The 16034-nt window shown below is 38.8% G+C and overlaps 1 non-coding gene and 1 pseudogene across 1 annotated transcript; one reads left to right on the forward strand and one right to left on the reverse strand.

The window, feature by feature from the left end:
- Positions 1 to 3172: 3172 nt before the first annotated feature.
- LOC111165578 (tRNA wybutosine-synthesizing protein 3 homolog) lies at positions 3173 to 3993 on the forward strand (annotated as a pseudogene).
- A 9462-nt stretch (positions 3994 to 13455) lies between these two features.
- LOC115804080 (U6 spliceosomal RNA) lies at positions 13456 to 13562 on the reverse strand. Its single transcript, XR_004024917.1, has one exon. It is a non-coding gene; the product is annotated as a U6 spliceosomal RNA (small nuclear RNA).
- Positions 13563 to 16034: the final 2472 nt, after the last annotated feature.

A 16034-nucleotide genomic window follows, 5' to 3' on the forward strand; every position in this document is an offset into this window, starting at 1 on the left:
AAGAATACGAAAATGAATATGTATACACACACACACACCCCGAATCACTTTGCTGTATACCAGAAACACAACACAACATTGTAAATCAACTATACTTCAATTAAAAAAAATAAAATAAACCACAGACCCAATTTCAAAGCATGCCTCTCTGCCGTCCAAATGATCTGCTTTAGTCAGATTAGGCAAAAAGGAATTCCCATAAACTTTACTAGGCAAAAAACATACGGATTTATATGGAAAAAACATACTCAAGCCTCAACTCAATGCTCCAAAGAACACTTAAAAAACCCTTTTTACTCTGGAACATTTCCAAACATATATACTAGTAGGACAGTGTATGAACCACCATGTACCCATCACGTGGTTTCAACAGTTACGAACAGATGACCAATCTTGTTTCATCTACATTCCCAACTACGTTTTTCACCCCACCATGAGATTATCTTAAAGCAAGTCCCAGACATTATGTCTTCTCATCTGTAAATATTTAAGTATGTATCTCTAAAAGATAAAAACTTTTTCCCCCAAGCATAACCCTTATCACAGCTAAAAAATATTGACAGTTTAAAAATATCATTTATATCCAGTCAGTGTTCAAAATCTTCCACATTATCTCATAGTTATTTGTTTTAATAGTTGGTTTCTTCAAACGAGGAACCAGACAGGGTCCCTCATTGCATGTGGTTAATGTATCTCAAGTCTTTTTGATAGGTTACTCCTTCCCCTTATATTCTTGCTATTTGTTTGCAGAAAAAAATGGACACATCTGCTCTGGCAAATTTCCCACAGTCAGTATTTGGCTGATTGTATCCATGTCTCCAGTGTCATTTAATATGTTCCTTTAAACCCTGTGTTTCCTATAAAGTGGCAGTTAGGTTTACAGGCTTGATCAAATTCAGGTTTGATTTTACTGGCAAGAATACTTCATAGTATCCAGTCTTATATTTAGGTCTTTAATCCATTTTGAGTTTATTTTTTTGTATGGTGTTAGAGAATGTTCTAATAAATGAACTTATATACAAAACAGAAATAGATCCACAGACATAGGAAACAAACTTATGGTTACCAAAGGGGAAAGGGTGAGGGAGGGATAAATTAGGAGTTTGGGATTAGCATATGCATACTACTATATATAAAATAGATGACCGACAAGGGCCTACTGTATAGCACAGGGAACTACACTCAATGTTTTGTAATAACCTATAAGGAAAACAAATCTGGAAAAAAAAATATGTGAATCACTTTGCTGTACACCTGAAACACACAACATTGTAAATCAACTATATTTCAATTAAAAAATATATTTTGTAAGTAGTACTGTGTACTTCCTTTTGCACCATATCAGGAGACCTGTAACGTCTGGCTGTCCCATTTTTAGTGATGCTAAGATTAATCACCGGATTCTGGTGCTGTTAGTCCCTCTTTTAAAGTTTCCATCAGCCTTTCACCTGATGGAAAACATTGCCTTGATCCATTATTTCATTAGGGCTTACCAATTTGTGAGCTTCTAATTGTCATTTCTTCTGCCTTTAGTAGTGGGAATTTTTCTGTAATAAAGAACTTTCTTTTATCAACTGTTTGGATACCCTGAAGTACAGTTCATATAAGAGAGGCAGAATAAGTGCTTGATTCCTTACCTTTATTCACCGGTATTGTCTAAAGATGACCAAAGAGCTTTTTAGAAAAATCATTACGAGCCTATGGATTTTTAGCATATGTCATGTATTTCAATTCATTACATTCATTTTTTAATTCCTCACTTTTAACCATTTCATTGAGATTCGAATTCACATACCATACAATTCACCCATTTAAAATGCACAGTTCAATGGTTTTTAGTGTATTCACAGAGTTGTGCGATCATTACCATAATATAATTTTAGAACATTTTCATTCTGCCAAAGAGAAACCCTATACCCGTTAGCAGTTGCTCCCCAGCCTGCCTAAGGCTCCAACAACCCTACGCAACCACCGATCTACTTTCTGTTTCTATTGATTTGCCTATTCTCGACATTTCCTTTAAATGGAATTGCACCACATGTAGCCTTTGGCTTCTTTCCCTGAGTATAATGTTTTCAAGGTTAATCCATGCTGTAGCATGTGTCGGTACATTTTAGCACCAAAATATATTCCATTGTATGGATGAACCATATTTGTTTACTCACCATCGGTTGATGGACCTTTGGGTTTGTAGAGGGTTGAATGGTGGCCTCCAAAAAGATATGGCCATCTCTTAACCCCTGAAACCTGTGAACATGACCTTATTTGGAAAAAGCTTCTTTGCAGATGTAATTAAGTTAGGGATCTCAAGATGAGATCATCCCAGTGTGCCCTAAATCCAGTGACAAATATCCTTATAAGAGACACATAGAGGAGAGAGAGAGAGAGAGAAGGAGGAGACATGTAAAGATCAAGGCAGAGATTGGATTGATGGGGTCACAATAAGCCAAGGAACCACTGGAGACACCAAAAGCTGAAAGAGGCAAGGAAGGATTCTGCCCTAGAAACTTCAGAGGGAGCACAGCCCTACCAGCACTTTGATTTCAGACTTCTGGCTTCCAGAACTGTGAGAGAATAAATTTCTGTTGTTTTTAGCTGCCCTGCAGCCTTAGGAAACAAATACAAGGTTATTTTCACTTTTTGGCTATTATGAATAATGTTGCAATGAACATTCACGTACAAGTTTTTGTGCAGACGTATGTTTTCGTTTCTCTTGGGTATATACCTAGGAGTGGAATTGCTGGATCATATGGTAACCGTATGTTTAACATTTTGAGCAACTACCAAATTGTTTTCCAAAGCAGCTGCACCATTTTACATTCCCACCAACAACGTATAAGGGTCTCAATTTCTCCACATCGTCACCAACACTTATTATCATGTGTATTTTTGATTATAGCTAGCCTGTTGGGTGGAAAGTGGTATCTCATTGTGGTTTTGATTTGCATTTTTCTAATGACTAAATGATATTGAGCATCTTTTCACGTTCTTCCCCCACCCCAGTTTTGAGGTGTCTTTTCACATTTTTATTGGCGTGTACATCTTCTTTTGAGAAATGTCTACTCAGATCCTCTAGAGTTTGGACATTTCTGGCCACCACTGGCTTCAATATGGCTGCCCCCAGGGAAAGGCGAGGCTAATGTGAAAGTGCAGACCCTAACTCCCTCCTTGCATGGATAGTAGCGCAGCGTTCAAGAGATGGAAGGTGCAAGTGTCTGAGCAAAGTGGGCCTCAGCTGGAAAGGCAGTGTGGACGAGGACGTGGTAGAGCTTGTGCAGCCCTTGACTGGGCGAGGACAGTTTTTCACCGCCAGTTCCTGCGCTGGCTGCATCATCCTCCTAGACGGGGGTATAAATGGTTTTGAGGTTCAGAAACAAAACCGTTGCTGGCTACTGGTTACACACAAACTGTACGTGAAAGATGATGTGACTGTAGCCCTAAAGAAAGCGAATGGTGGTGCCATTTTGAAATTTGAACCACTTGTTCTTCATGTGCGGTGTGAACAGTTGCAGGATGCACAGATTCTGGTAAAATTTTGTGATTATACTTGAATTTATAGCATTCAGTGGCAATAGATTCTGCTTTCAGGAACTCTGGCATAATAGTGGGAAAGAGAGGAAAGACTGTGTTGGCTGTCCAGAGCACACATGGCTTAGAAGTTCCATTAAGCCATAAAGGAAAACTGATGGTGACAGAGGAATATATTGACTTCCTGTTAAAGATAAGCAAATCAAAAAATGGAGGAAAGCAAGAAGAGAATTGAAAGGTTTTCTGCCTATAACATGCTCTGTAAAAAGAAACTATTTCTACTACCTCACATCCCAAAGAGAAAATCAAAGAGAAAAATAACTCATCATATACTCATAAGAAAAAAAGAAACCCAGAGAAAGCACATGGCAAATGTATTACTGAAGAAAGTGATAAATAACTTGAAAATGATGATCACGATGATCCAGGAATCAGGGTGTAACTGTCTTCCCTGAAGACTGCTGAGATTTGGTTCCAAAGTGTCTTGGTAGAATAATGTTTCTAATAGATTTTATAAAGTTGCTCTATATAAGAGTATTTTAGTCTGTTGAGTGTATCAGCCTGTCAGTAAAGCAAGATTTAATTTTTTTCTATATTTTAGAGAAACCCTTAGCTTTAAAAAATACCTGTGTATAATATTTGCTCTTAAATACCATCTTTTTTAGTCACATAGTCATTGACAAAATAAAATTATGATTTTTAATGCCAAAAAAAAAGATCCTCTGCTCATTTTTAGGTTGGGTTGTCTTTTTATTATTGAGTTTTAAGAGTTTTTTTTTAAAAAAAACATATTCTGGGGCTTCCCCAGTGGCGCAGTGGTTGGGAATCCGCCTGCCGATGCGGGGGATGCGGGTTCGTGACCCGGTCCGGGGGTATCCCGCGTGCCGCGGAGCGGCTGGGCCTGTGAGCCGTGGCCGCTGGGCTTGCGCGTCCGGAGCCTGTGCTCCGCGACGGGAGAGGCCGCAGTGGTGAGGGGCCCGCGTGCCGCAAAAAAAACCCCCAAAAAACCCCCCCAAAAAACCAAAAAAACACATTCTGGATATAAGTCCCTTCTTAAGGATATATTTGCAAAATTTCCTTCTGGCCTTTGTCTTCTCACTTTCTTGAAGTATCGTTTGCAGCACAAAAGATTTTAGTTTTGGTATAGTTTAATTTCTCTCTGCTGTTGTTGTTGCTTGTGCTTTTGGTTTTGTATCTAAGAATCCATTGCCTAACCCTAGGTCATGAATATTTACTCCTATATTTTCTTCTAAGAGTTTTATAGATTAAACTCTTACATTTAGGTCTTTAATCCATTTTGAATTAATTTTTTGTGTATGTCGTGAGGTAAGTGTCCAACTTCATCCTTTTGCAAGTGGATATCTAGATGTCCCAGCACCACTTCTTTTTTAAAAAATTTAAAAACATTTTATTGAAGTATAGTTGATTTACAATATTTCAGGTGCACAGCAAAGTGATTCAGATATACATATTCTTTTTCAGATTCTTTTCCATTATAGGTTATTATAAGATATTGAATGTAGTTCCCTGTGCTATACAGTAGGACCTTGTTGTTTATCTATTTTATATATCTGTAAATCCCAAATTCAAAAGTTATCCCTCCCCCCTTTCCTCGTTGGTAACCATAAGTTTGTTTTCTATGTCTGTGAGTCTATTTCTCTTTTGTAAATAAGTTCGTTAGTATCATTTTTTAACATTCCACATATAAGTGATTTCATATGGTGTTTGTCTTTGACTTACTTCACTTAGTATGATAACCTCTAGGTCCATCCATGTTGCTGCAAATGGCATTATCTCATTCTTTTTTGTAGCTGAGTGATATTCCACTGTATATATGTATCACATCTTCTTTATCCATTCTTCTGTCAATGGACATTTAGGTTGCTTCCATGTCTTTGCTATTGTAAATAGTACTGCTATGAACACGGGGGCCAGCACCATTTCTTGAAAAGACTCTTCATTTCCCATTAAATAGTCTTGGCACGCTTGTTGAAAATTGTTTGACTGTAAGTGAGTGGGTTTATTTCTGGATTCTCAGTTCTATTGCATTGATCTATATGTCTGTCTTTATTCCAGTGTCACACTGTCTTGATTATAACAGTTTTGTAGTAAGTTTTGAAATCAGGAAATGTGAGTCTTCCAACTTTGTTCTTTTTCAAGGTTTTGGCTATTGTGGGTCTCTTGCATTTCCATATGAATTTTAGGATTAGCTTGTCAATTACTGCAAAAAAGCAAGCTGGGATTTTGATAGGTATTGCACTGGTTCTGTAGATCACTTTGGGAAGTATTACTACCTTACCCATAAACATGTGATAAGTTTTCATTTATTTAAATCTTTAATCTTTCAACAATGTTTTGTAATTTTCAGTGTATAAGTTTTACACTTCTTTTGTTAAATTTATTCCTAAGTATTATTTGATGCTGTCATAAATGGAATTGTTTATTTTCAGAGTGTTTATTGCTAGTGTATAGACGTACAGTTGGTTTTTGTTTATTGATCTTGTATCCTGCAATCTTGCTGAACTATTAGTTCTAATAGTTTTTTAGGGGATTTCTGAGGATTTTCTATTTACGAGATCATGTCATGTGCAAATAGAGATATTTTTACTTTTTCCTTTCCCATCTAGATGGCTCTTACTTCTTTTTCTTGCCAAATTGTCCTGGATAGAACCTCCAGTGCCGTGTTGAATGGAAGTGTTAGGAGCAGACCTTCTTATCTTATTCCTGACTTTAGGATCATTGTTCTTTTTAATGTTCAAATTGTTCCATCTTTAGCAAGTAGAACCCCTTAAAATTGATTACTGTGCCCTTTTGACATCAGTAATATTTGATAGCTTCCATGTTTTGTGTTTTAATAGCTTATCTTGTATATATCCTGGTCCAGGGAGTCCTAGTTATTTTTACTGGGTAAAGTATATATATCATACACACTAATAGTTTCAAAAAAGCAATAGTAGAATCATCACTAAAAGTTTAAGATTTTCTAAAATTTCTTTTGTCTATAGGATATATCCCACAAGAGATGTACAGTCAACACTATATATTTTAAATTATTTGACATAATTAAAAAAATTTAATTGAGGTATAATTGGCATGTAACATTATATATGTTTCAGATGTACAGATTTGATATTTGTATGTATTGTGAAATGACCATCACAATAAGTCTCGTTAACATCTGTCGCCATACATAGTTACAAACATTTTTTTTCTTGTGATGAGGACTTTTAAGATCTGCTCTCTTGGCAACTTTCAAATGTGCTATACAGTATTATTAACTGTAGTCACCATGTTTTGCGTTACATCCCCATGATTTAATTATTTTATAGCTGGAAGTTTGTACCTTTTGACACCCTTCACTCACTTCTCTCACCCCTAGCCTCCATCCCCCACCTCTGGCAATCACCAATCTCTTATCTGGATTTATGAGCTTGGTTTGTTGTTGTGTTGTTTCTAAATTCCACATGTAAGTGAGATCATACGGTGTTTGGCTTTCTCTATCTGATTTATTTCACTTAGTATAATGCCCTCTAGGTCCAGCCATATTGTTGCAAATAGCAGGATTTCATTCTCTTTTTATGGCTAAATAGTATTCCATTGTGTGTGTGTGTGTGTGTGTGTGATCAACACACATACAACATTAACTTCTGATCAACTGGCTATTCATCAGAGATTCCCATGACCCCCTCCTTAGGTTTGATTAATTTGTTAGAACAGCTCACAGAACTCAGGAAACCTGTTCACTCACTAGATTACAGGTTTACTACAAAGGATATTAAAGGATATGAATCAACAGTCAGATAAAGAAATACACAGGACGAGGTCCTGACCAAGGGAGCTTCTGTCCTCGTGGAGTTTGGGGCCCAGCGTGGGGCACATGGAAGCATTCTGGTTGCCCAACCTGGAAGCTCTCCAAACCCCCTCCTTTTGGGGTTTTTTTGGAAGCTTCATTAGATACGCATGATTGATTAACGCATTGGCTATTGGCAGTTGAGTCAGCATCTAGCCCCTCTCCCCTGCCCAGAAATCAGGTGGTGGGACTGAAAGTTCCACCCCCTCTATTCTTGGTTGGCTTCCCTAGTAGCCCCCATCTTTAGGTGCTCTCCAAAGTCACCTCATTAACATGAGCCCAGTTGTGGTAGAAAGGGGCTTGTTGTGAATAACAAGACACCCATTGCACCTTAATGTCTCTGAAGGAAACTGAGGGCAAGAGAACGAATATTTTAATGAAAGATGTTCCTATTGTTCTTATTGCTCAGGAAATTCCAAGGGTTTGGGTAACTATGAGCGAGGAACTGTGGATGAAGACCAAATGTATGTGAGAAATGTATTTTGGTCATCTGAATGACCAAATCTCTATATTTCTTATAAATCATAGTATCGTAGAAACCAACATCGAGTCTGAGCGCTTCAAGATGGTCTGCGTGCTCCCTCACCAAAGCCATAGCATAGCAAAGGTACAGCAGCACATAACCCAGCACCACAAATTTGCTCACGCGGACTTTTCCTTTGTCAAAAAATACAACGATTGGCTGAGTTAAAGTTCCTCTTTTCCTTATATATCGGTCAATGATTTCAGATTTAAGTGGCTTAATCATTACCTTAGGAAACCTAACATTTCTGGCATTTTTCTTTAGGATAATTCATACGTAAAATTTAAATTTTCCCTTCCTTGGTCAATGTATCAGTTAGGATTAGATTCCACAGCGTGTAACAGAAACCCACAGTACAGTGGCTTAAACATGATAGGGGTTTATTTTTTTTTCTCCCATGAAAGGAGTTCCGGAGTAGGCATCCAGGGCTGATATGGCAGCTCTACACACATCTAAGACCCAGGACCCTTCTTTCTGCTCCCCTATATTTGGTGCATGGCTCCCATCATCAAGATTACTTCACAGTCCATGATGGCTGTTGCAACTCAGCCATTATATATACACATTCAAGGCCATAGGCAGGAGGAAAGGGCAAGGGCAAAAGGTTAAATCACTTGCATTAGTCAGTTTTCTTTACAAAGCTTTCTCAGAAGTCTCACTCAATGACTTTTGCTTTCACCCTATCAGCCATCAACATCGGCAGGGAAAGCTGGAAAAGTATTGTTTTAAAGCTAAGTGCATTGCCACCCCCAATAATATAGGGTTTCTGTTCATAACAAAGAAGGGGAGAATGAACAGTGGATAGGTAACTGGCAATCTGTGTCACAGTCTGTCAACCTCAAGAACTGTAATTTTGTGAATTGCTTGTAGCACATTCTGAACACTGCCACTTTAAGACAACAGGACCCTTCCATAGGGTCCCATCACAGGGGAGGGCTTTCCACAGCACTTTGTCCAAAGCCATCCTGGATGCATCCTATTTTCTGCTACCTTGCTTCTTGCCAGCGCTGTGACCCTACTGCCTCTTCTCTTGCTTGGATTTGGTGACTCATACACTGATGCCACTCTGGGCTCCTGCTTGTGCCACTCAGCCTGGTGACCCTCCCCTCATTTCTGATCTTAACTCCTAGCCCATTTCCAACTTTACCATTCCCAGGTGGTCCCTGACCCCTTCAAACATCCAGCCTTTCATAAGGAATAAGTTCCAGTCCTAATGGTTGACAGTTACCATATCCATCTATGTGTTTATCTATGAAATCGTAGCCCCCAAATGTTGTGGAATTTTTAATAACTAAGGGTAAATTGCTTCGTGGAAAGAGCACCAAACTAGCAGGCAGGAAACATGGGTTCTACACCTTCATTCTTTATTCTTCAACCAATAGTTTTTTGAGCACTTACTTTGTGTGAGTCACTGACCCAGCTCTGCTACTAATTAAGTGTGAGGGCTGGGGGATGTCACTTCACCTCTTTTTTTCTTTCCTGGACTAAATGAACTTGAAGGCTCTTTTAGCTTGTGCTCTTCTAGAAGCGGACCCTGAGACAAGGATTCAGAGGAGTTGTGGTCAGATGTTTTGTAGCACGTCCTCCAATGGGGATGTGTTTGGTGTTTTTTCTCATGATTAGACTGGAGTTACAGGTTTTGGGGAGAAAGACCATAGAGGTAAAGTGCAGTTCTCGTTACATCATATCACATGTACAAACTATCAACATGACATCACTATCAGTGTTGACCTTGACCACCAGGCTGATATAGTGTTTGTCAGATTTCTCTACCGTAAAGCTGCTCCTTCCTCCCGCCCTGCCCTGCCTTTCCATACTCTTCTCTTTGTAAGGACATTACTATATATCGCCGACACTTAAGGAGTTGGGAGATATACTCTACCTCCTAAAGGGTGGAGTATCTACATAAATTACTTGGAATTCTTCTGCACAGGGACATTTGTCTCTTCTTCCCCACTTACCTATTTATCTATTCAATCATTTATATCATGAGTATGGACTCATGAATATATGGGTTATAATCCAATAGTACTTCATTTTATTACTCGAATTGTTCTAGCTTTGGCTACTGGGAGCTCTTTCAGTTCTTAGTTCCTTGACCAGGGATCGAACGTGTGCCCCTGCAGTGGAAGCACGGTCTTAACCGCTGGACTGCCAGGGAAGTCCCTGACTCCTTGTCCTTTAGCCATACCCCTTGAGTGTGTGTGTGTGTGTGTGTGTGTGTGTGTGTGTGTGTGTGTTCGTGTTCAGCACTACCTTACCTTCTGGCACTACAAGATGCTCTAGGCTTATTTTGTATATCCCCTGCCCCAGCTCTAGAATCAGCCATTTCTGCAAAGAGCCTGGGTGCCTTCTTTTTTTTTTTAATTAGAAAATGGTATTAGAAACCAATACCTAGGCACTAGGTGTGTTCATTGTTACTAGTTCATCATTGCTTCTTAGCATTCTCAGCTGATGGAGTAAGGAAACGTGTGTATACTAACCAATGTATATCTACATATCTATAAATAGTTCTATATGTATTCATCTATCTCGATATTAAGCTAAACATATCTCCGTACTGATGTCTCCAAGTTTAATCCAGTACCAAAAGGATTATTCTAGCCTTCTCCTCTTGCTTGTCTGGAACCTTCCCCTCTAACGGCGAGAAACCTGGCTTCCATGATCTGCCACCTATTTGCTTAGTTGCTCATGTCTAGGATACACGTACAGCAGCATTAGAATTGTTAACCTCTACCCTCCATGGGAAACCACTTTATCAACCAGAATGTGCTGCTTATACACAGTTTCTTTTGTTCTTAGTCTTATAGTATCCACTCCTTTCCAAAGTTACTTAGGAACTTACCTTTTTTCCCACCCCCCTCAGTGAAGTTATTTCATGCATTTGTAATGTAGTTAGATTCTTTTGTCACAGTCTGTATTCCATCTTGGGATCCCTAGACCTCCTAAATGACTTTTTTTTTTTTTTTTACATCTTTATTGGAGTATAATTACTTTACGATGGTGTGTCAGTTTCTGCTTTATAACAAAGTGAATCAGTTATACATATGTTCCCACATCTCTTCCCTCTTGTGTCTCCCTCCCTCCCACCCTCCCTATCCCACCCCTCCAGGAGGTCACAAAGCACCGAGCTGATCTTCCTGTGCTATGCGGCTGCTTCCCACTAGCTATCTACCTTACGTTTGGTAGTGTATATATGTCCATGCCTCTCTCGCGCTTTGTCACACCTTCCCTTGCCCCTCCCCATATCCTCAAGTCCATTCTCTAGTAGGTCTGTGTCTTTATTCCTGTCTTACCCCTAGGTTCTTCATGACATTTTTTTTCTTAAATTCCATATATATGTGTTAGCATACGGTATTTGTCTTTCTCTTTCTGACTTACTTCACTCTGTATGACAGACTCTAGGTCTATCCACCTCATTACAAATAGCTCAATTTCGTTTCTTTTTATGGCTGAGTAATATTCCATTGTATATATGTGCCACATCTTCTTTATCCATTCATCCGATGATGGGCACTTAGGTTGTTTCCATCTCCGGGCTATTGTAAATAGAGCTGCGATGAACATTGTGGTACATGACTCTTTTTGAATTATGGTTTTCTCAGGGTACATGCCCAGTAGTGGGATTGCTGGGTCATATGGTAGTTCTATTTGTAGTCTTTTAAGGAACCTCCGTACTGTTCTCCATAGTGGCTGTACCAATTCACATTCCCACCAGCAGTGCAAGAGTGTTCCCTTTTCTCCACACCCTCTCCAGCATTTATTGTTTCTAGATTTTTTGATGATGGCCATTCTGACTGGTGTGAGATGATATCTCATTGTAGCTTTGATTTGCATTTCTCTAATGATTAATGAAGTTGAGCATTCTTTCATGTGTCTGTTGGCAGTCTGTATATCTTCTTTGGAGAAATGTCTGTTTAGGTCTTCTGCCCATTTTGGGATTGGGTTGTTTGTTTTTCTGTTATTGAGCTGCCTGTAAATTTTGGAGATTAATCCTTTGTCAGTTGCTTCATTTGCAAATATTTTCTCCCATTCTGAGTGTTGTCTTTTGGTCTTGTTTATGGTTTACTTTGCTGTGCAAAAGCTTTGAAGTTTCATTAGGTCCCATTTGTTTATTTTTGTTTTTATTTCCATTTCTCTAGGAGGTGGGTCAAAAAGGATCTTGCTCTGATTTATGTCATAGAGTGTTCTGCCTATGTTTTCCTCTAAGAGGTTGATAGTTTCTGGCTTTACATTTAGGTCTTTAATCCATTTTGAGCTTATTTTTGTGTATGGTGTTAGGGAGTGATCTAATCTCATACTTTTACATGTACCTGTCCAGTTTTCTCAGCACCACTTATTGAAGAGGCTGTCCTTTCTCCCCTGTACATTCCTGCCTCCTTTACCAAAGATAAGGTGACCATATGTGCGTGGGTTTACCTCTGGGCTTTCTATCCTGTTCCATTGATCTATCTTTCTGTTTTTGTGCCAGTACCATACTGTCTTGATTACTGTGGCTTTGTAGTATAGTCTGAAGTCAGGGAGCCTGATTCCTCCAGCTCCATTTTTCGTTCTCAAGATTGCTTTGGCTATTCGGGGTGTTTTGTGTTTCCATACAAATTGTGAAATTTTTTGTTCTAGTTCTGTGAAAAATGCCAGTGGTAGTTTGATAGGGATTGCATTGAATCTGTAGATTGCTTTGGGTAGGAGAGTCATTTTCACAATGTTGATTCTTCCAATCCAAGAACATGGTATATCTCTCCATCTATTTGTATCATTTTTAGTTTCTTTCATCAGTGTCTTATAATTTTCTGCATACAGGTCTTTTGTCTCCTTAGGTAGGTTTATGCCGAGATATTTTATTCTTTTTGTTGCAATGGTAAATGGGAGTGTTTTCTTGATTTCACTTTCAGATTTTTCATCATTAGTGTATAGGAATGCCAGAGATTTCTGTGCATTAATTTTGTATCCTGCTACTTTACCAAATTCATTGATTAGCTCTAGTAGTTTTCTGGTAGCATCTTTAGGATTCTCTATGTATAGTATCATGTCATCTGCACACAGTGACAGCTTTACTTCTTCTTTTCCGATTTGGATTCCTTTTATTTCCTTTTCTTCTCTGATTGCTGTGGCTAAAACTTCCAAAACTATGTTGAGCAAGAGTGGTGAGAGTGGGCAACCTTGTCTTGTTCCTGATCTTGGTGGAAATGGTTTCAGTTTTTCACCATTGAGGATGATGTTGGCTGTGGGTTTTTCATATATGGCCTTTATTATGTTGAGGAAAGTTCCCTCTATGCCTCCTTTCTGCAGGGTACTTATCATAAATTGGTGTTGAATTTTTTCGAAAGCTTTCTCTGCATCTGTTGAGATAAGCTCCCTCTGTAAGCTGTAAAGTTCTATGGGTTGTTTTTTTTTTTTGAGAATTTGTCATAAGATTTATTTACCCAGATGGGGAATGTTTTTACAGAGGTATTCATCATAATCTTGTTTGTAAGAGCAAAACATTTTTGAAAAAAATATCCATTAGTAGCAAAACAGATTTTGATGCATTTATGTAATGGAAAATTATGCAGATAAATATATGGAATGCTTCACAAATTTGCGTGTCATTCTTGCACAGGGGCCATGATAATCTTCTCTGTATCGTTCCAATTTTAGTATATGTGCTGCCGAAGCAAGCACAGTTCTATGGGTTTTGACAAATGCATAGCACCATGTATCTGCCAGTATACTATCACACAAAATAGTTTCACTGACGTAAAAATCCCCTGTGCTTCACTTGTTCAACCCTCCCCCTTCCTCAAACCCCTGGCAACTGCTGATCTACTTACGATCTCTACAGTTTTGCCTTCTCCAGAATGTTATATAAATGGAACCATACAGTATGTAGCCTTTTCAGACTGGGTACTTGAACTTAGCTATATGCATTTAAGATTCATCCATATTTTTTGCGTGGTTTGATAGCACATTCCTTTTTATCACTGAAGGACCTCTTGGTTGCCCCACTTTTTGGTGATTATAAATAAAGCTGCTATTAACATTCGCATGCAGGTTTTTTTTTTTTTTTTTTGCGGTTCGCGGGCCTCTCACTGTTGTGGCCTCTCCCGTTGCGGAGCACAGGCTCCGCACACGCAGGCTCAGCGGCCGTGGCTCACGGGCCCAGCCGCTCCGCGGCATGCGGGATCTTCCCGGACCGGGGCACGAACCCGTGTCCCCTGCATCGGCAGGCAGACTCTCAACCACTGCGCCACCAGGGAAGCCCCGCATGCAGGTTTTTATGTGGACATAACTTTTAAATCAGTTGGGTAAATACCTAGAAGCACAATTGCTATATTGTGTGGTAAGGCTACGTTTAGCTCTATAAGAAATTGCCCAAATAGTCTTCCAAAGTGGCTAGAATTTCTGTTGTTCCACATCCTTGCCAGCAATTGGTGTTGACATGTTTGTGGATTTTAGGATTCTAATAGGTGTTTATTGGTATCCTACTTTTAAATATAATCTTTGGTAGATTCTTTGGCATTATTTTTCCTACTCTGACATTTTATATTACCTTCCCCTTGGGGACTTCCATGTGGGCTTTTTGGTATCGTTTATGTCATAAGCTCCTCACTTTCTCCACATTTCTTGGTAGAAAAAGAGCTAGCTGCGGCCTTGGAGACAGCTTTAAGTGCATTGCTGATACGGATGCTGTATCATTGCTCTGTAATGAAATGAGGTGTCTAAAACTAGTACTTCCTCACTCACATCCTTTAAACAACACAGTTCTGAAGGTGTAATTCCAAGTTTTTGTGGGCAATTGACTGGCCTGGGCTATGATGACCAGAGAACAAAATTGCTCCAGGAACTAAAATACCGTTGGCGTAAAACAACTTCTGAGCCCTTTCCTCTTCATTTCTGCCAGGAATTGAAAACTCTGTCTTGACCCCAATTCATGATACAAGTCAATATCCCCCTGCCCACATGTAGCTGGGCAAACGCTTGGTGCTTAGGCGAACTCTGAGGCCTCACCGCTTGTCCTGTCGTCTTTCTTTCTGACCAGCTGTCCACATCCACATGGTAGTCTGGGTACCACTTAGTTATATTTTTATTTTAGGATAAAACACAGAAATGCACACAAAACCAATGTATAGATTAGTGAGTTATTATAAGGTCACACCTTCATAACTACCATCCAGGTGAAGAAGTAGTACTTTGCCAGCCACTCCATGCCCACCATCCTGATTTTTATAGTAATACTTTCCTCACACTTCTTTATGGCTTCATTATGCAAGTGTGCATCCTTAGACACGCTAGTTTAGACTTGCTCATTAAAAAATTATTGATTCATCTTTTAAACCTCTTTTAATCTACAGGTCCCTTCTTCATCGCTTTCTTTTCCTTATATGTTACCTATTGAAGAACATGGACAATTTGACCTATAGAGTTTCCCACAATTTGAATTTTGTTGATGACACATTCATGGTGCATTTCAACATGTATCCTGTCCCCAACTTTTCTTGAAAATAGTCACCTGGATTCAGAGGTTTGACCAGACTTAAACTGGATTTCTTTTGCAAGACTATAAGCAGTGCTGAGGTCTTTCCTTAGGAGATACACAGCATCTGATTGTGTCTCTTTTTGCAACATTAGCACCTGTTGATTCTCATTGTCTGAATCAGTTACTTCATTGAGAGTTGCAAAATAGTGATAATCTAATTCTGTCATTTTATTTGCATTTATTAGTTGGTTGGAATAACTTTACAAAGAAAAGCTTCCATGATGTACTATTTGGTTACCTAGTGGTACAGTTTCTATAGGAAAAGCAGGATATACATTTGATTCTTTCCCTTTATTTTTCAGATGATTTTTAAATTTCATTTTTAGTTTTCAGGTGGTGAATTTGTTCCCTGATGTCCTCCAAAGAGGCTAGTTTTAAAATATCACTATAAATTAAAATATTTAAACATACTTTATGGGTTTTAATCCATTACATTAAAAAAATTGTGGTCAAGTACACATAACATAAAATTTACCATTTTAGCCATGGTTAAGTGTACAGTTCTGTGACATTAAGTCTCCATTGCATTCTTCTACTTATTGAAGCTCAAACTGCCTCATCTGTTCCATTAAAAAAAAAACTTTATTTCTTAGTCCAGAGCCTTTTTTTTTTTCACA

The sequence above is a fragment of the Delphinapterus leucas genome, chromosome X, assembly GCF_059928025.1.
Source record: "Delphinapterus leucas isolate spDelLeu-1000000601 "Yukka" chromosome X, BTC_Dleu_Yukka2, whole genome shotgun sequence".
NCBI lineage: Eukaryota > Metazoa > Chordata > Mammalia > Artiodactyla > Monodontidae > Delphinapterus > Delphinapterus leucas.